General features: G+C 40.6%; 1 protein-coding gene across 15 annotated transcripts in view; it reads left to right on the top strand.

Annotated features, from left to right (window-relative positions):
* ptprda (protein tyrosine phosphatase receptor type Da) overlaps positions 1–20,720 on the top strand; it is a 354,362-nt gene that overhangs the window by 258,800 nt on the left and 74,842 nt on the right. The gene's annotated exons all lie outside the window — the stretch shown is intronic.

The following is a 20,720-nucleotide window of genomic DNA, read 5'->3' as shown; positions in this document are numbered from 1 at the left end:
GTTTGGTTTGTCAGCCGTGAGACCTCATATAGACAGGTGTGTGCCTTTCCAACTCATGTTCAATCAATTGAATTTAACAGTCAAGGTGTAGAAACATCTCAAAGATGATCAAGACAAATGGCACCTGAGCTATATTTTTTTAAGCAACGGGTCTGAGTACTTATGTCAATATGATTTGTCAGTTTTTCCTTCTTAATAAATTAGCAAAAAAAATAAAAAATCTAAAATTCTTTTTTCACATTGTCATTATGGGGTATTGACTGGAGAGTGATGAGGGGGAAAACAATTTGTAATTTTTATTTTAGGCTAAGGCTGCAACATAACAAAATGTGAAGAATTGAAGGGATCTGAATACTTTCTGAATGCAGTGTACGAGCATGATTTTATGACATCACAACTAATATGCCAGTTGTGGTCCCGCATCAGTCAAGGCTGTTGGCAAGTAGTAATCTTAGTGTCATTTTGTGTTTCTCCCTCTCACACACACCTCAGGATGCGTGCACACACGCGCACACCCCCCCCCCCCCCCCCCCCCCCCCCCCACACACACACCCCTATATTTTACAATGATCCATCTCTTCAGCTCATAAAAATATAAAAATGTGTTCAAGTCCTTATTTTCCAACAGCTTTTTTTCTGCCGCAGAAACTATCATGTGAACCAGAAATGCTCAAGCCTCAGCCAAGAATCTCATGATGAGAAGTCATTGGAATTGAGTTACTTGACATCAGACACCTGCCCATTGATGTGTGACAACAGTTTTCAAACCTCATTGAGCTCTGGTCCTGCACCACAGCATCTCCCCTCTGCCACCCTCTCTTTTTTTTTTTTTTACACTAAGATCCATGAATCATTAGCCTCTGGAGTCACAGAGGGATGAATAAAAGTTTTATTGCTCCCTTTCCACCGACTGAAATCCCCTCAGTTCAGCTGAATATCTCTGAATGAAGGGATCATTCACCCAAGGTCATATACAACAGAGCCACGCAAAGTGAAATTGATGGGTGAGATTTTCAACTTTGTGCTTGAGAAATGTTCCCTGCAATCTGTTCAAATGTGTTTTGTTTTTGTTCTCTTCCACTCGCCACATATGTCTCACAGCGGGGGAGAGGCAAATGGAGGAATGTATTCTCCATTTATCCTCCGTTTTATGTGCAGCTCCAGGATTTATTGACACAATTTAATTACGGGACCTTCCCAAAACGGCATTAACGGTCGATAAACGTTAGCATTGAGGGGGCTCTTTAGTAGCTATCTTTGCAGAAACTCTCATCTTCCACACTCTAGTGTGAATTTACATAACAGCATTTGATGAGGGAAAAAAAAAAACATACTATTGCCAAAACCTTCCTTCAGACAGCTGTCTTGACAAGACTTCCACTCTCGCATGTCCAGACATTCCAGAGTCACATTTGAGTACAACTGTAACAGAGACCTGCACAAGTGCAGTCAGCAGCCCCCAAATCTTGACGCCTCTGTGCTCACCATCATCCCAAAACCCCCCATTAATTCCCTTCCTTTAGCTGTCTGGCTGTTAGCAGCTGCTGTTACCCCATACTCTACTTAGACAGCTGTGCTGGTTCATCATTTCAAAGCCAAAACAAACTTACCATGAGGTAGCCACAGTGGCTGTATGTTAATGACTTGGGGGGTTGGGTGGAGTGGGGGGGTTGGGATTAGGTGCATGTCCTGTCTGTAGTCAAGGTACGATACCAAGTACCTGTTCATAGCCAGAACCACTTTAGACCTTGCATATTTGCCCTGGGATTTATCTTTGCTCCATTCTGCTCCTGCACTCCCTGATCTCCCAAATGCACGTGTTTGTTCCTCCCCTTCCCAACTCCCTTCTATTGTTTTTCTTGCTAATCACTCTCTTGCCAATTTTCTCCTCATTTCTTATTTGGGCTTTTTCTTTTTACTGCTTTTCCGCCTGTGTCTTTGTCTTCTCCCCACCTTCTCCCCTTGCTGTTTGGAAGCAGTGCAATAGCCCCTTCCAGCGACTCAGAAGCTCCTTAATTTCCTCTACTGTGCCGCTGCATATGCATAAGCAGCCCAGACACTCTGGGGTTCTCTCCCAATATGTGGTGTGCACTGAGGACTAAAAAGACCTCCACTCAATTTCGTCCGCTCCAGACTAACCCCTCGGCACCAAAATCCAACTGCATTTCCGAAGGGAAAGCTGCCCTCTGTTGGCACTCTGGATCCATTTGGGTGTGAGCTAGCCTCCGGCTGTGGATATGGTGGAGGATATGAGACATGCGAGAGCAGAAAATGGCTGAGTCGGCCTGCTCAACAGATGGCACGATCCTCGGAGCCAGTCCTACTCGCTACCCCACACAGTGGACACTGCAGCCCCCTCTCAAGAAAAATGCCAATCAGGGCCCCTAATAAACACACATTTTTGTTAATGTATTAAATGAATTGCTACCAAATGTGCTCCCTCTGCAAATGTTTCCAAATGAGAGCTGTATGTAGCTGGGAGGAACATAATGGATTCAAAAATCATCTTAAAAGGATTGTGTAGCTGTGTTTCTCTGTTTGGTCTGTTGGTTTGTTTTCACTCTGTCATTGTTTTGTCTTTGGCCTTCTCTCTCTGTTGCTCTCTCTCGTTTTCTCCTTCACCCTGTCCCCCTCGCTCTTCAAATGCAGCCCATTTAATTTGTGTGGCAAATTGGGCTTGGCAATAGCTTGAAAGAGGGGCATAATTGTCCCTGGTGAGCCAAGGGGACAGCGCGCAAGAGAGAGCAGGGAGGCAACAAACAATTCCTCTGTGTTTTTTGCTGAACAGTAATACAGAGAGGAGGCGTCGGAAGATGAGAGGAGTGCTGGAAGCATTTAACATCTCCACCTGGGCAGGGATGAAGCAGGCTAAAACTTTGGTGTGGGAAAACGGCACTAAATAACTTGGCTGTTCGTTAACACGATAGATTTTGTTTCACAAGCCCGACATAGATGTAAGGCAAAAGCAAACCTGGTGTTAGAAGTTAGAAAGTGTCTCACAATGTGTGTGACTGGGATGTTTCCCACAGGCCTCATTTTATGATTGAGCTACAGTATACATTCATCAACCTTTATTGATTGAGGTACATTACCAGAGCTGAACTACAAAAGTGAAAAATTGCTCACTAATGTGGGACTTTTTTTATGGCCAAATACATATCAAAAATACAATTAAAAATGTATGTTGATCGACAATGTGCTGATTTACATCTGTAGGGAAAAGCAATGTAAAAGCACTTCTTCCCCTGCAATACCACACACTGTGCTGGACCATGTCAAACCCTGGGCTCAATAGTGTTTTAATTGATTTCTCCCATTGCTGCTTGATGGCATGGCGAATCCCAGCGCACCAGCACGCTTCTCTTTAACACGTCAAATGTGTATCGACAGGCTCCTCCAGCCTCTCCAAACATTGAGATGTTAACACCCAAACCTATTTTCTCTCACTTACGCATATTTACAGGCAGCTGTATATACAGACGCATTCACACACATGCACTCGCTCACAGCATCCACAGGCATTTAATGTATGTGCAATCCTTTTTGGAGCCAGTAAACATAAACCACATGAGAAAAAAAGCAGCAAGTCGTCTCTTGATGCAGCACTTTTTTGAGCCATTGCAGTGCGAAAACAGCACGATGGGGTAGGGCGGGGGCACAATTACTCTACTTAAAGACAGTCACATTTGAATGTTTGTTCAATAATCAGAAGTTTTTCTCTCTTCTGTCACTGAGTTAAAATTGAACTCTCTTTTTTTTTTCCATTTTTTCACTGTAAGATATGCAGAGGCAAGTTATACCTTTATGATCCAAGAGTGTGTATTGCTCTGTTACAATCCAACAGCATCTGCCATCTGGATCTAATATTTTGGGATTGGAATGCAGATGATCATAAATACGATCTCTGATGGTTTTTGGATATTGGTACAAAACAAAAAAAAAACAATCAGGGAGAGGCATGCTGGAATGGAAAAGTATACGTAAGCATGCACATGCACACACACACACACACACACACACACACACACAGACACACTGCCATTCCTATGAACACGATAATGTTATCATGAAACGCAATAGAGCAGCTACACTGTTGATACATACATCCCAAATACATGCACACGCACGCACACATACCCCCTCAACAGGATCACCTTGTAGCAAGTCCAAAAGCTAATGATACTCTATTCCCCAGATGACATCAGGCTGTAATATGTGTGTTTTATGCATGCCTGGCCTAATATGAATTATTGTAAAATAGTGTTGTATTTGCATATGGGCTTCCGGGCTGTACTGGAATTAGCATTTTTACAACAGCTCAAATTAAATCCCTCTGCTTAATTTGCCTGCATGCTAATTTGATTTAAATTGAGTCTATTCCATTCCCTTTTACACTCATACCCACACAGTGCTAACATACAAACCACACACACACACACACACACACACACAAATTTCAAGTACATGCACACACATGAACATACACTATGTACTCTTAAGCGCTGCAGCCTACATCCCCCACACACACTGCCTGGTACACATTGAATTAGACACACAAATAAACACATACCTTACGTGTTTGTGTATCCACAGAAAATGACATTAAAGCAAGAGTTGAGCAGAACTCGTAGCTGTTTTGATCCAACTTTTAAATCACTGCAATCCCCTCCCACAGTCTACCACCTCGTTTATCATTCTGCCGGACACTGCTCAAGTGGAAATCTCATTGTTGGCTCCACTCGTTCATTTCAAAATGTGCCTTAGTACAGTACATCTTTAAAACCAGCATCAACATCTACAGAGAGGAGACAGTACGCATCATGTTCACACTTCAAATAAATATGGTGAAAACACCTTCGGCTGAGTGTGCCAGCACTTAATTACCATCTAGTTGTTTGGATGAAGACCTTGTGACAAGACTGGGAATCTGAGATAAAACAATGTTATCAGCGCCATGCAAGATGTTTCTTGCTTGCAGGTTGAACGAAATGAGTAAGAAGTCATTATCATTTTCTTTGGCTGAGAATGCATGAACCAACTCCATGTCAACAATGTGCTGTGCAATTATGTCTAAAGGTTGTATCAGGCCCATGATTAACTCCATGAATGCCGATTTCTCTGGCAACTACACTCAAGTGTGTTATTTAAGGCCATTAGCTTCATCTATGGATTGCAGTCATTTTGCCTTGCACTTAGACCACAGTATCGCACAAAAGCCAAGCAATTTTCACCACAGTCCTGACCCTCCCACTCCACACAAGAAAAGACGATAATCACATACAATATGGAGATTTAGTACAGGCCCAGATGCAGGTAATTAAAGGCTAGCCCCAAGCCACTAATGCTATATCTAAGTGCACTTATGTCTCCAAGACACATTGACTTGAAAATGGTGGGGTAATTTAACCATTCTGTACCATTCATATCTTAGGGTGGGAATAGTGACAAGACAAAAAGCACCATATAAACCGAAGTGTAAATCCACTGGACTAGCAATCAACAAAATCGCAGAATCCTTTCTCTAAATCCATATATTTGAATACCTCCACATTGAATGACTGGATCTATCATACTGTGAAAGGGTATGGATTTCACCCAGCCTGGCACCTTCTTATCTGTCGTATGAGCATTTAAAGCGCCGGAAAAACAATAGACGGTCATGTTAACACTGCACCAGACTAGGTTTCTATACTTACACTGTCTCTCTCTCTCACACGCACATTCTCACACAAAGGGTACCTTGTAGCATGCCTTTGAAGCTGGGATCAGCCGGTGAGCTGAGCACAATGCCAGCTGTTTTGCATCTGCCGGGCTTACTCTTGGCATGATTCTAGCCTTGCTGGCATATGTACTAAATCTGATCACCATCCATACGCTATGCCAGTGAACTGTATAACAATGCAGGTGTTTCATGACATTGCCACAGTGACAGTGCAATTAATAGATTGATGCTGTAGCTGCAGCAATGGGATTACTGGACCAGTCAAGTCTGAAATACATCAGAGTTCGCTGCACTGATGATGTTTTACCGCAGTGTACGACAAAGAGCGAGAGGACGTATCATCTACACATGCCTATACCTATGTACCTAAGATAGGGAAGTCATACAAACAGACAGTATGGTCAGAGATGATGATTTAGAATATAAGTCAAAATGACTGGGAATTGTCTGTAGTGCTTTCTTGCAGTGGTGGCTGATTTATCTCCCGACTGTGGATTGACTCATTAAGCACGTTCTGCACACAGGTATCCCAGAATAAATGGTCATTTACTGCAGGTTCGGCTAAAGCATGACTTTGCCTGCAATACCTTCATGGCTTATTAATCAATTTTGCAGAGTAAGATTTTGCTTAGTAAAGCAGACCCATGATTACAGTTTTAGTGAGTATCAGCACTGTGTGGTTTTTAAACATACTGTCTATCTTAAGCACATGGCATTCGCTTAGATACAGTGTGAGTCTGTATTCTATATACCACAAGTAAAACCAGTGAATTTAAAACTATAGAGCTAAGAGACAGATGTACAGTATGACAGAGCCAGCATTATTTTTTTTTTTCTATTAATTCATTATCTTCCTGAAGATATAAGAGCCACCTGGATATTGCTGAATGCCTCACTTTGTTTGAGGGAGTAAAATCCTACCTCTCTGCTCTGCATGTTTGGAGGGAGGGAGTGTGTTTTTGTGCACTTTTATAGTACGTAACTGTTCCATTATAAAAGTGTTTTTGAACCCTTGCTACCTCTGAATTTATGCATCTGTGAGTGTGTGTGGTTGTGCGTGTGTGGTTAACACCTGGCCCTGGGCCAGAGCTTTGGTCTCACACCAGGGGTCTTAAGAGTGCGACACATTGCACTGATCTCAGCACAGCACATTTGTGTGCCTGTGGGGTATGTTGAGATTCTGCAGTGGGGTTAATGGACTAAACCATTCATCTCCATGGAGTGCTTCAGGGCAATCTCTCAATCCCAGCGAGAAAGCTTACAACCCCACCTTCTTACCTACAGCACTCTCCAATGCTGATGCCGATTGGGAATCTTTATGCCCTAAGCTCCTCTTGTCACAGCTGATTTACATTCGGCGGAGTGATGGAGTGAGTGCTCAAAGTCCGTCTTTGGAGAGCTGTCTTTCTCACCTAACACTCTCTCACACACTACATCTGTCACTCTTCTCTGTCACTCCGCCCTCTCACTTGTTTGTTTGCTTGCTCGCTCACTCATTAACTCACTCTCTTGCGCACTTACTCTCACACACTCTGTAACTTATGCTCGCTCCCTCTTTGGCTTCTCTGTGCCATCAAGTGAGTCATGCCATTTGAGGAACTGAGATTTATTGTGACACACAGCTTTAGTGTGGTGTGTTAGTTATGGCAAATGAGAATGAAAGCCTCCGTTGAGAGGTGAAAGTGCTCTCACGCCACAGCCAGACCCATAGGCTTTTCCAGTTGATACTGAGCCAAGCCCTTGTTTCTAATGGTGCAGCTCTCTAAGTGCCCATCCCATCACACCGTGGAACATGGAATATGCATTCTCCCACATACACACACAGTTACTGAAGGGTCCCTGGACATTTACGAGGTGTTTATACAGCATCCATCATAACATCCATGAACAGTCTGTTTCTCCTTAGCTTTAATACTCCCTTGGTACCATCTTTCATGTCATTCATCATCCTCTCATCAACTAATTAATTACCACAATCCCCTCCATCACTTGAGTCATGATGAAGGATATTTCAAGTTAAGTGTAGATAATTAATGTACAACAGACAGGAACTGAGACAGCAGAATTCGGGATGGAGTGGTCATTTGCCTCAAAAGGCAATACCTTATCTGGTTTTCCTCCCTCCCTTCGAATCTTAAAGACGCTGTGAAGGTGAACACGCAGTCCGGCATATTTCATCACAAGATTTTTGTCTTTTTAGGACTGATCTTATTCACTCCTTATGCAGTCCTCTGTTATTCTACTCATCTCCGCACTTTTATTTCTCCCTCAGTCTGATAGTTAGTTCAAGAGAGTGCAGATGTTGGCGTGGGGGAAAGAGGGAAGAAGGCTTTTGAGTAGACTTGATGATGTCAGGATTTATGCCTACATGGATTTCTTTAAGTACACCTTCCAAATAAGATTTTCCTACTCTTTTCCTCATGCCCTTCAGAGAGGGGAAAAATTAACACATGATCAGAGAGTCTCACAGAGATTCCTTCTCAGTCTGTCACTCTCCTTCGTGCCACTGCCTGGGTAAGACAGAAATTTCACACCGCATGATCTGTTGCCTCTCATTACACCGAGCAATGTAATTGGCTGCTCTTTTCCCCCGTTGTGATTATTCAAGGAGAGATGTCCACGGAAAGGATAAGCTGTAGTTTTGCCATTAAATCCCACGGGGACAGCCTTATTTGTGTCTTTGGTCAAATTAGGCCAACTCCAGTGGGAAGCGAATGGAAACGCCCAAGAGACATTACTCAGTTACCAGGTGCAAAGGGCTACTGAACGGCCTGGTTAAACATGATTAGATAAGATACTTGTAAGTGTTCGGGAGACTGCTGTTACTACAAATTGCTCTCATCCTGCATCAAATACAGGTTTATCTCAAATCTCATTCTCAAGCAATGGATTTGCTTTGAAATGCACATAGATCAGAAGATAATGACAACAAATTAAAATCATTATGATTTAAGAGATTTGTATGTTGAATAATAATAATAATAATAATAATTTTGCATGTGTGGATAGTGTACACAAACCTGTGTGCACATGCAAGTACATCCATTTTATTCTACACAATCCCACATACACTAAGTGACGTGATCCTCAGGCATACAGCATGTATGCTAGCGGTAGCAGCAATGCATGGTTGTATATAAATCCACAGTTTGAGAAGTATATATATGTCTAAAAATAGTACTGTTCTCCACACACATACTGAACACCTAATGGAACCAAGAGATGGACAATATGGCATATCTGTAATAATATGCTTTCATTCTCCATTACTGCCAAAGAGCACCACTGATCAGATGGTCTGGAAAATCCACTTTGACCTATGCTAAAAATAAGTATTCCATGATGTCTGCCTCAGTAATGTGCTACATTTATAGTATACAAATGAAAGAGAAGACAGTCACAGTTATTGATAAGACACCTCGAAAATAAAATAAATGAACACAATCAAAATATGACCAACAATCAGTGTGTATACTGCCATAGACCTGGAATCTCAATACACTATGCGACACTGACAGATTAGTTGTAAGTAGATAGAAAAGACAGTGAAACATGGGAGAGAAAGAGCTTAGATGGAGATTAACTACAAGAATGGATGGACTGACTTTCAAAGGCATTCAAACCAGATGAGGTGATACAAATGAAGGAAAGGCAAAGCTAATATGGGTTCCAGGGGTTTCTTTTATGTTTCTTCACTGCTTAGTCACAACTCATCTTTTTTTCTTTTTTTTTTTCCAGAGCTCAAAGATAATTTCCAAAAAGTAATCCTGGAGCCTACAACTTTAATCCTACAGATATGATTAGGTTCCTGACATCTTATGAAATGATCTCAACCCTTTTTTAAGGATCTGAAATTTGGTAATGAAAGTCAAAGGTAAACAGATTAAAGAGATTGCAGTTGGGATTGAATGTCACATTTTGATCTTATTTCAAGTCTCTTGTCACACACAATGAAAAATGTCAACTTTTATCTAGAAAGTATTAGTCATTAAATTTAACTTCAACCAACTTCCATCAAAGCGGGGAGTCAACATTGCAAGGCTACATGAATTAAGAGTTTTTATTTGTGTGCACGACGGGAAGCACTTTGGTTGTTTTACTATTGGCTGGTGGTGTCGTTCTCATCATCATCATCATTATTATTATTATAGCAAATGCAAACTGAAGCATTATTGGGGAAAAAATTGAAGAATAATGCAGGTCTATACTGTGCTCTGGATAGGAAAAACTGAGCTGAAAATGCAATCTTCTGTTAAAATCGTAATCCATTGCAACACACAGTAAGGCAATAAGCAGTGAAAATAACCCAGGTCCAGGCGATTTAGTAGTAATCAATTGGATGCATAGTTACTAAAGTGATTCAGGGATGGAGATGGGAGTCACAATAATAGCAAACAAAAAAGCAAAACAGAATCATGAGAGGGTATTCTTATCTCAAGATGACTGCTATCTCATGGAAGACAGCCACTTTTGTTTTCCCATGCCTCTTTGTGTGGCGTCTTTGAAATCCACAAGGGCCCGTTACACAGCATTCATTTTGTTTCATCACTCACACAAAGGCTTGACTGACATTATTTGAGATAGTTTGTTTCAGGTACAATGAGTGTAATTATTCAGGCTGCATTGAGAACAGAGAGAGTACCAACAGAAAGTAAGCAATATTACTGCCAATGATAGAATATTACAGCAAGTTGCTAATAAAAGCTACACAAATAACTGCATCTTTTTGTAGCCCCATTTCATCAATACACCACTCCTGCATCATGCACTGGCTTTCTGAAGCTTGCAAGTAAATGACAAAGTTCAAGAAGCACCGGGTTATAATGAGCAGAGAATCATATCTTTGGTCAAGGTTGCTTATGGTGACAGCGTTACAAAAAGAGAACAAAATTTGGGTTTGAGCCAGTTAATGAGCAAAAATCAAAGTCAAAGTAGCCACACACTGGGACTAAAACATCTAGTGCATCCGAGGCACTCCTGGGTCCCCAGGAAATTTTTTAACTACAGGAGAGAAGAAAGTTTTTCAGCTTAGGCACAGTATCTGGCTCTTTTATACTTGCCATAATGTATTCAGTTACAGCGGAGCTGGTGTCCATCACTTCAGGAAGCTGTAGAGTGTGCCCTTGGTCATGCATGCAGACAAGCACGTTCCTGTTTACTGCAGCCCTGATACTGCTCCCAGCTGCCTCTTTTTTTTTTTGTCCCTACACAGGGCTTCTCAGAAAGCAGATCTATCAACCCGGTCACTGCTCTACATCTGTACAAGATCTGGAAATATCGATTAGATGATAATTAAATTGTCCACCCCAGCTTGATATGGATTAATAATTGGCCACTAATGCCCTCCTGACATTTTGCTGTATCGACTCGATACTGTTTGCAGCGCTGTGCCGATAATTATGACGCTTGGCATTCTTCATTTTGTCCCTAATGAGACCAATCAGAGTTGGCTCTACTTTTGCTTAAGAATTAGAAAGGACTGAAAGGGAGTGAGAAGGAAGAATAGATTTTCTCTTAGTGTCCATTATTCAATGTTTGGGCCTTATCACAGAGATATTTCCCTGTCGTAGTATTAATTTTCTTACATTGCTCTTTTCTTGATGTATAATCAGTGCTTTGTCAGAATAAATATAAACTGTCATATTATGTTGTTCCAAATCACGTAAAGAGGACATCTTTGGACAAAACAACAGAACCACTAGGAGTACTATAAATACTGAGATGAGAAGGTGGTATGGGCATTGTGCCACATCACTGCTTCGACTTCCTCACTACCATCTGTGAGTGTTCCTCCACTGGCATTCTCACAAAAGGCCTTTTGTGCATTTTTCCACCTTTGTCCCTGTTTGCTAGGTTTAATTAGGTTATTTACTTGAGCTTCACCTCCTAGAGTTTCATTATAGTGGGCATTGCAGATAGGGCTTCACACAGGGCAGGGGCAGATAAAAAGTTAGGACAAAAGATGATAAATGTCGCGAGTGGGGACCGGAATGCAATCTGGCTGCCACGATGCAGAGATGCTCTAATGGCTTCCCAGCAAGGAAGGGGGAAGGCACTGTCGAGATGGCAACGTGATAAATGGTGCCGGGATGGCTGTAAGGACTGTAGGCAACACAAAGAAAAAGAAAAGAGTCATGGAAGGAGGAAAAAACGAAGATGACCACAAAATGGAATCTAATTAATCTGGACTTGGTTCCCCCTCCTGACAAATTCAGTGTAGAAGAAGAAGGGGAAGGGAAATTGTTTTTTATGGACGTGTTCACCCAACCCTCCCTACCCCCACCCTGTTGCCTCCCTACCATTCCACTTTCCTCTCAGGTTGAAATGGCAAAGGGACGTATGGGTTCTGACAATGCTCCTGCACCTGTGGAATGATTAATGACAGCAGATTCACCTTACATGCTCCAGAGTCAAAGTATCTGCTCCAAAAACACATCAAGGAGAACTCTGCTATAAACTTAAATCTTCTGCTATTAACCAATTCATTACACAGATGTAGGATTTAAAATCCCTTTACGTTAAACCATAATCATGGTGAAATTGTAAATTTATTTTAGTTTTCACTAAAGTACATTATGCTGCTTTTTTCTGTACTGTATTAACTTCCTTTATGGGATTCTCAATGGTAAAAATGTACCACATTGGATGGGATTCATGTTCATTCAAGTTATATTGTAATAATATCAATTTCCTAATGTACGATCATTACTATACAAAATGGGATGGGATGGGATGAATACGTGGATAAAACAGACAATTTCTGACTCCACAAGATGTACAATATGTTGAAGTGATGTAGGGACTTTTTTAGATAGAGTTACAGGTAAGTGTTCACAGAAACTAATCTACATACCACATTAAGGTTGTCCTCGCATGAAGAAGGCTGTGTTCATCTAGGTAATTTGTGGATAGAGTTTGCAAACTTGACTTTATAACCTTATTTGAGTTCTATTTGTGTTATTATTCTGATAACAAAGCACACTTATTTCACAACTAGTTACGACTACCTCTCTATCAGTTTGACTCTCCTCAAGTTGAAAAATCAGTCACATTGTGTTCACTTTATGTGCTTAAGTGCACTAGATTTCGTAGAATATTCATGAAGTTAACAATCATGCCGAGTCAATGTGCTGTCTTACTATTTAACCTTTAATCTATGTGAGAAAACGGATGAAGTCATTACTTACTGAGGACAATAGTACCTTGTGGCATTTTGTGACAATGTCATTGGCTTTTTACTCTCTCCCTCACAGTTTCACTACTCCACATTAAAAACCAATAGCCTCAGCCATTACTCACAGTTGTGCTTTTAGAATAATCCAGGCAACTGTGAAAAAGGAATTGTAGATCAATAGGTCTTTATATTTTTACAGGGAAATTTGTTCCTTCACTAGCAAATTTATGATCAGTACGACACTTTCCCCTCACAAATACACAAGTGCAATGTCTAGACCCACAATTAAATGTTGTATGTACAGTGTTTCTCTTCACATTTCACATGCTTATATACATACACTTAATACACACATAAGAACCACACACATTTACGTGCCCGGTGGACTAGAGCCCATTACTGCTGGCAAACATTTGCACTTGAGGCCAACGCCTTTGTGTACACTCTCACTCTGTCAACTGAGGCTCAGTTTGGCAATGGGTGAAAAAGACTAAGAAGAGAAGCGTAATAAACTCCATCAGTCCAAAGGCCACCAACAGCCTTGTACCCTAAAGAGGATCCTCATCTTTAGAGATCTACCCCCTTTTTTTCCATGTAGCCTCTGTGAAATGACACAATATTCAATTAAATTGCTCATGGAAACACAGCTGGAAATATATACTATACATGAATTCTGAGCAGTACTTTTTTATATACTTCATAATAACTAAGATTTTCATGAAGCCATCAGCTTTTGAGTTGTGAGTTGCCTCTCATATAGCAATCCAAATAGCCATCTGTAGTTTTGACAGATTTTCAGTCTGATATTATTTCCAAGGTTAATGCAATTGTATTTTAGTTTATATAACTAAAATATGGATTTCAATGGAAAGTTGAGCCTATTTTCAAAAAAAAGTTAAAGCTCTTGGCATCAGCTATGTGATGCTATGGAACATTTCTTTACAGGTTAATGCATATAATGAATACACCTTAAAATGTGTCTCAAAAGCCAGAGTATCTAGAAACACCCACACACTGTAAACAGACACAGCACTAACACAGTCATCCTCGATACACTTCTACTCATCTCCCGATGAATCATCCCCACATCCACACACATCAAGAAAGAACCTTTCAAAAGTGATCTGAAGCACTTAATTTCACTGGATTATTTTAATTATGTCCCCTGAGGGTTGTTGTTTTTTGCTCCTGGGGTGACACTGCATTGTTTGTTTCCAAGTGAAAACCCCCATACGCCAGTCTGACCCCGATACCACCCGCCCTCATTTGTTTCCCATCTGTAGCTCTTCAAAGACATAGCCACACACAAACTGAACTGTTTTCTTCAGGGGTTTGCAATTAAGAATTCAAAGACCTCAACTTAGATTTACTGCATGTGGTTTAGTTGGAGACATATTAATAATGTGTAGTTGACAAAAACAACCCACTAATACACAGCTAATGTGTTATCCTGCAGTATTGCATGTCACTCATTTAATGTAAAACAAACTAATTAAAATATAATTAAAAGACTGACAATGAGAATAATAATTTAAATGTAATTAATTGTGACAATTATGTGGCATTTTGACTTATATTATATCAAATGCAGTAGCTGAGAGGCAATATTTTGACCACAAAAAATAATTTAATTCTTATTAATTAATGCTTTTATGAAACTTTGACTTTAACAAAATCACATTAACCAGGGAGCAGCTGGCAAATTGTGAATCGACAGCATTATGAGCAGAGAGTGTATATGCGCATTGTGATTAGGAAATTACGCTACTGTACCGCTTCAGTCATTAAACATATATAATTACTGCATTTGTATCTGTTTATCCAGCATTTAAAGTTAGCAGCTTCATGTATAGTGTCAAAGCTGTAGAATACTGATCTGACTTCTACTGAATAGTAGTGTGTCATTGAGAGTTTCCAGAATGTCTCTATGCTACTCTAACTCATTATTGGCTTCAAAAAGGAAAAGGTGATTTTTACTGAAAAAATGTTTCAATTACTACCATTTTTCTTCCTCTTTTATATGCAATACTTTCCTTCACTGCTGCATAAAATTAGTGGCCTGTGAAAGGTCACTTTGGTCCTTGAGTGAGGTACCTCCCCTGCATATTCTTTGTAATAGGATTTTGTTTTGAGGATAGCCATGACTACAGCTGGTGGCAAAGAAAACTGCGCAGACATATTCCTCTTTCTGGGGTTCTGGCAAACTGCATTTTAATTCGGATGTTTGGATGTACAGTAGACGTGGAAAAATTAGAATTAAAGGACAATTTATTTTTCCCAAAAAAGCTTGATTTAGGTGTAACCTGGTTTACTGAACTTAGGAACTTTTGCAGGATATCTGAGCTGCTGAAAGGAAGCCAGTTGTCATCAAGCAGGATTGCTGGAGCATGAGCTAGTTTGCCTGTGAGCGCCTGAGAAAACAGTGCAGGGAATGTGTCACTTCTTATGGCCTGACAACTGGCATCTATCGGAAATGGCTTGGCACTACTTATCCATAAAATTAGAGTCTGTTTAAATATACAATGTCGAATCCCTGGAATGATTTGCTACATAATCCATCTCTGCTCCTACTGAGACAAATATGAGGCAAGCTTTTCCGCTCCGTGGTTGAGGGCAAAGACAATTAAGTGAAGTTTATGCTATAAAGAAATAGGACAGGCCCAAGCATGGTGAATAGAACAAGTTGAATATGTTGCTTATTTGATTTTCCATTCCACTTTTCCCATTCGTATCTTTTGATTTATAATACATGTAGCGGAACGCTGGCAGCTTTGGAGATTGTCATCTGCACGTGCTGTCATGGTGATATTTTCTTATCAATCTCACATAACATGGACGTCACATGTGTGGTAGAAGCATGAGAATCATACAAAATCATGTTCTCTTAGTATCTACACGTCATTACATTGGCAGTAAGCTGACATGGCCAAAGACTGTTTATCACTTCTGCCATTTTTAACATCTTTTCAAGTCTGTGCAGCCCCAGCATGATAACTACTGGCCATTTTGCTGCAGCACTGCCATTTAATAAATCGTTCCATTGCTGAGTGGATAACAGAATGAACGAATGGCTTTCTGTGTTAGTGGCTGCCACTGCCTATCCTATCAGATAATTAACTTTTTGCAAATAGACTGTGCTGACTACCAAACAGAGTAAGCCTGCACAATTAGAATTACTTATCTGTGTTCTTTCTTTTTTCCAGACGTTGGAGGAAAAACAAACAAGACAAACAAATCCAAATTTCATACTTCTTGCTCGACTGTTTTTTCCTCAAATGGTCACACACGAATTGGCTCCAGATTTGTGTATTCATACACAAATGAACAAGTAATGAATGAGAGGAGATGAAAATGAAGTCTTATTGAAAGTAAAGCCTCTGTATTATTTTGCATCAGCGTTTGACAACCTCAGCCCAGATGTTCAGAATTTCCGACAGGAGGGTCTAGTGTTTTCCACCTAATTCCCCCTTCTTTTCAGTTTTTTTTTTTTTTTTTTTTTACCCTCGGGCGCACGGTCTTGCGCCAACAGTGGCGCAATTCAATATTTATATGTTTCCTTCTGTTTGGTTTCCACCGCAAAGGGAGGTGGGCTTTCATGTGTCTGATTTGCCACAGCAACGATTCAGTTCCAGCTTTTAAAGCGTTGGGGGCCGTTTGAACAAAGCCATCTGTTTGAGTGGGCCGTTTTATTAAGTGACAAACTGGATCCTTCTACCTCGCTAATGTGTCCCGTGGGAGATGGCGGTCGCTGGTTGGTGTGTGTGTGTGTGTGTGTGTGTGTGTGTGTGTGTGTGTGCGTGCGTGTGCGTGTCTGGTAGAGAGACAGACACAGGAAGAGAGAGAGAGAGGTAGAGAGGGTACAAGTTTTCCTCTGCAAACATTGTAATAAACCACTGAAGAGACCATATCACTGATGTAGCTGCCATTGGAGATCTGAAAGGTTTTTGCCTTTATGAATCTACAATGATAATTGAATAAGGAAGCCTTTCAGCTTCCATCTTATCCCATGAAACACAGGCTAAGAAGCTCAGCACTGTTCCATAAATAACCCTTTATATTTATTTAATGGAACCTTCCAGAATTTTCTATTGTCCCACACTCTCCAATTTATTAATGTTGTTCGCCCATTTGCAATGTTCCCTCCATCCAGCGAGAATATTCTAACACCCGTGGGACTGTGTGGCTGAGAATGCGTGCACATGTGCATGATAGGTTGTACTTGTGCACCTCTAGAGCCTTTTTCTCCCCATCCTCCCGTCTTGTCAGAGAATCTGTCAGTGCATTGAATGTGGGACAGGAGCATTAACCATTCTTTTTGAAGCTGTTGCTGTTGTCTGTGCAAAAGTGGCCTAACTCCTGCAGAGCTATAGCCAGAAGCTGAGACCTTGCATTGCAGTGCCACTGAGCATGAGTAATACACATTGACTGGGGTTAAGAAAGTCCCTTTGGAATATGATTTTTGCAACCTTAGTCATTGGGCTGAATATTTGGCAAGGAGAATACACTGGTGAGTTGTGCATTATAATGAATGCTGTAGTTTTCCTGCCTTTGAAGCAATGTTGTTAAGTGATGAAATGCATTTATTTATTCAAGGGAGACTCTCTGCAGCTTATGAGCCAAATAAGAGACCCTGACCCGATCATAAAATGGACCTGCAGCCCTACTATCCATATGCAGTCTCAGTATTAATGTGTCATTAAGCTGCATTCTTGTATATTCTATTGAATTAGTTTTACATAATGACTTATGAATTTTGCTTAGAGAGCACATTTAAGCAGTTGGGAAGGGGGAGCAGTGTGGGAGAAGGCTTGTATTATGAACTTCATTATGTGTGACAAGCAGCACAATATTGATGGAAGAGCGGGTCCCCATCATTGCACTGCATTAAAACCTCTGCAGTGAATTAATGTACTATTCCTGATCCAGTAATTAACAATCATTCGGGGGCCATATCCCTTTTCAAGTAATCACTAATTGCAATAAGAATTTCAGTTTCCATTTAAGGCAAGATTACCGATGAGCATGCAATGCAAATCAGCCAACAGTTCTAATTAAGCTCCAATTCCTTTTCTGTCTTTCTGCCTAGACCCTTTGTGAGCACATACAATGTGGAGTTTGTTTCCTCTGCATTACAAAAGACAAATTTTTATCATAATGCTGCAGATAGAGAGCTGTGTAGTGCCCCAAGAAAATGGTTTATGCTCGTGTTTGTTCCATTGATTGGTATGTGTGGTTTATCTTCTCTCTCTTTTTTCCTCATATTTTTTTTGCATTGTTTATCTCTGTGTTTGTGTGTCTGCAGAACTACAGTCTGTTTTCTTTTTGGCATGGGGTCAGATGTTTCTGAACAGTGTATAGACAGTTAATTAATCCATAGAGAGGGTGTTGCTTTATAAACCACACATACACAACTGCATTGACAATCACCAACAAAACCATCTCTCTGTACCTTTCTTTATTCAAATACTATGATAATGATATTTCTGCAATGGACTTTCAGAATACTTAAAGGATTCCATAAAGTCAAATGTCCATGGCACCTGCACTATACTAGATGCAACACTTTTGCCCTCTCCCAACATTAGCCACCCTTTCAGTCCAATTTGTGCCACTTGCTGCCATTGTGACAATTCATCAATATCATAGAATTGATATGCTGGGGATTTAAAGATGTTGAATGAGGTTAATGGCATCTTTAAATGCTCTTTTCTTCCACCCGTATGTCCAAAATGGAGCAGGGTATTTGCAGAGTGACACCCAATGTGTTAGGATTAATTATCGCCCTCCACAACCCCACCTCACCCTGCAAGTTAAAGATTCAGAGAGGAAATGGCCCCTTTCATGCAAATGAAATTGAATATGTCAGTCAGTATAATTGTGAAAACCGAGCCGTCTTGGACTGGTGTCTGTGCCGAATAGAGGTTCCAACTGAAAGTCGGTTTATTAATGTTCTTCTCTCCACTCTTTGATTCATACTCTTTAATGGCTTGGCAGATCAAACTTTAGTCTATGGCAGAGTCCTGATGACTTGAAATGTTTTGGCCATTATGAATGAAACCCAGACTCTGATCTCCTTGAGAACAGTTTTTAAATGCAATGTTTGGCTGTGAGTTAAGCCAATATCAAACAAACTTGTAATGAATGCAGATCCGCAAGATGCTCTGAACCCAAGTGTCCTTTCAGTTCAGAATGACGACAGAAAAAAATATATCATTAGCCCCAGCATGCAGTTACATGCAGTCCACTTGACTTAATCTGGCCCTGCGACAGGTACTCAAACAACACTCTCTACATAGCAGAGGCTTTTAATTCACCAATGATTCAACCAAACAAATACCAAAACATGGGTATGCAAAGTCAAGGTGAAAACCTTGTAGTTTTTTTAATTAGTGTGTGTCATGATGCTGCCTCTCCAAACAGACCTTGACCACAGCAGCTTTATTGAGGCCCAGTGTAGCACAGCAGTGTGTAGGCCAACAGCCATTTCCCTGCTCCTCTTAGGTCCGGTATCATTGGCTTTGTGTTGGACAATTCTGTCTTTGACATACGTAATAGAGGTGTGCCTGGAGATTTCATTGGGTTTTTCTTTTTCAGTAGAAATCCAAAAACACAACTGCCTGACCTTAAACACTTACTTTTTTACCTTCTGATATTGTAATGATATCGCACATTTATTCGGTTATGGCCCTGATCCTGAATGTAACAAGTCTAGCTAACTAGCAGAACGGCTGCATGTGCAAGAGGCTGATCATGGACCAGTACAATGTTGCGCAGTGATATAATGGTATTTGATTGATTCATTCGACAACTTTATTTAAATGCTTAAAAAAGAATAAGAACTCAAAAAGGGCCAAAGTGATAAGGATACAGTAGTAGCACAGCAATAACTTTCAGGATCTGTATTTGTACCACCCACATTGTTGAAAACTTCCATTTCCATATATGTCTATCCATTAAAAAATATACAATTACAGTCTGCCCCCTCATCCCTGTGGAGATGGGTGTTCTTGAGAACAGTAAAGGCTTTCAGTCTGCCAATTATTAGCATGGCATTGATCCATGAAAAACAGACCAGTGGGATGCTATGAAGAGCTTCTTCCTTTGCAGTGGCAGCAAATAGGAAAAAGGTTACATAATGACCTCAAGGGAGAGCAGGCACAGGCCCATGTCACTAACCTTTTAGCTTGTGACAGGCTTTACACTTCTCATTTGTTTTCTGGCAACAGCTTAGCAGTGGATTAAGAGGTGCCTAGCCACTGTATTAATTCATGCAGATTACGGTTACCTCTCAAAGGAGATGCCAACATGCAGCAGATGTAACAAGAGCTTTTAATGGGTGGTTCAGATTCAGTGTGTATGATTTAGTGAACAGTGCATCTTTACTTTCCATGTTAATTAAAATATTTTCATGAGAAAAATAACATGATCAATGGGTAAACAATTCCCAATCAGACAAGCAATTTACTGTTGTGATGGCATGATGCTGTAAAAGACAAAGACTTTGGTAGATTTGCCAACAAAAATCACAGCTTCATGGTGAAAGGTTTCTTTGTAGTGAATGAGTTTGCACAATGTTTGTTCATAGACCGTATCTTTTAGTTGTTGTCAAGGTGCTAGTCATGGCACTGTTCTGAGAAAACCAAGGTTTCAATCAGTCTCTGTCTACCTGAAGCCATACGAGGAGTCTACCAAAATGGATGTTTGTCAGCGGCAGACCTAAAATGGGGGTATGATGGTGATATCAGCGGCCATGTCTGTGAAAACACCATTACCTCCATGTCACGCCTCAATCACTCCACATTGTGCGATGAATCCCACCCCCCC

The sequence above is a fragment of the Seriola lalandi genome, unplaced genomic scaffold (genome assembly GCF_002814215.2).
Source record: "Seriola lalandi dorsalis isolate HSWRI2012SDOR001 ecotype SW California unplaced genomic scaffold, Sedor1 jcf7180002054663, whole genome shotgun sequence".
Lineage (NCBI taxonomy): Eukaryota > Metazoa > Chordata > Actinopteri > Carangiformes > Carangidae > Seriola > Seriola lalandi.
This window is presented reverse-complemented; position numbering and strand designations above follow the sequence as displayed.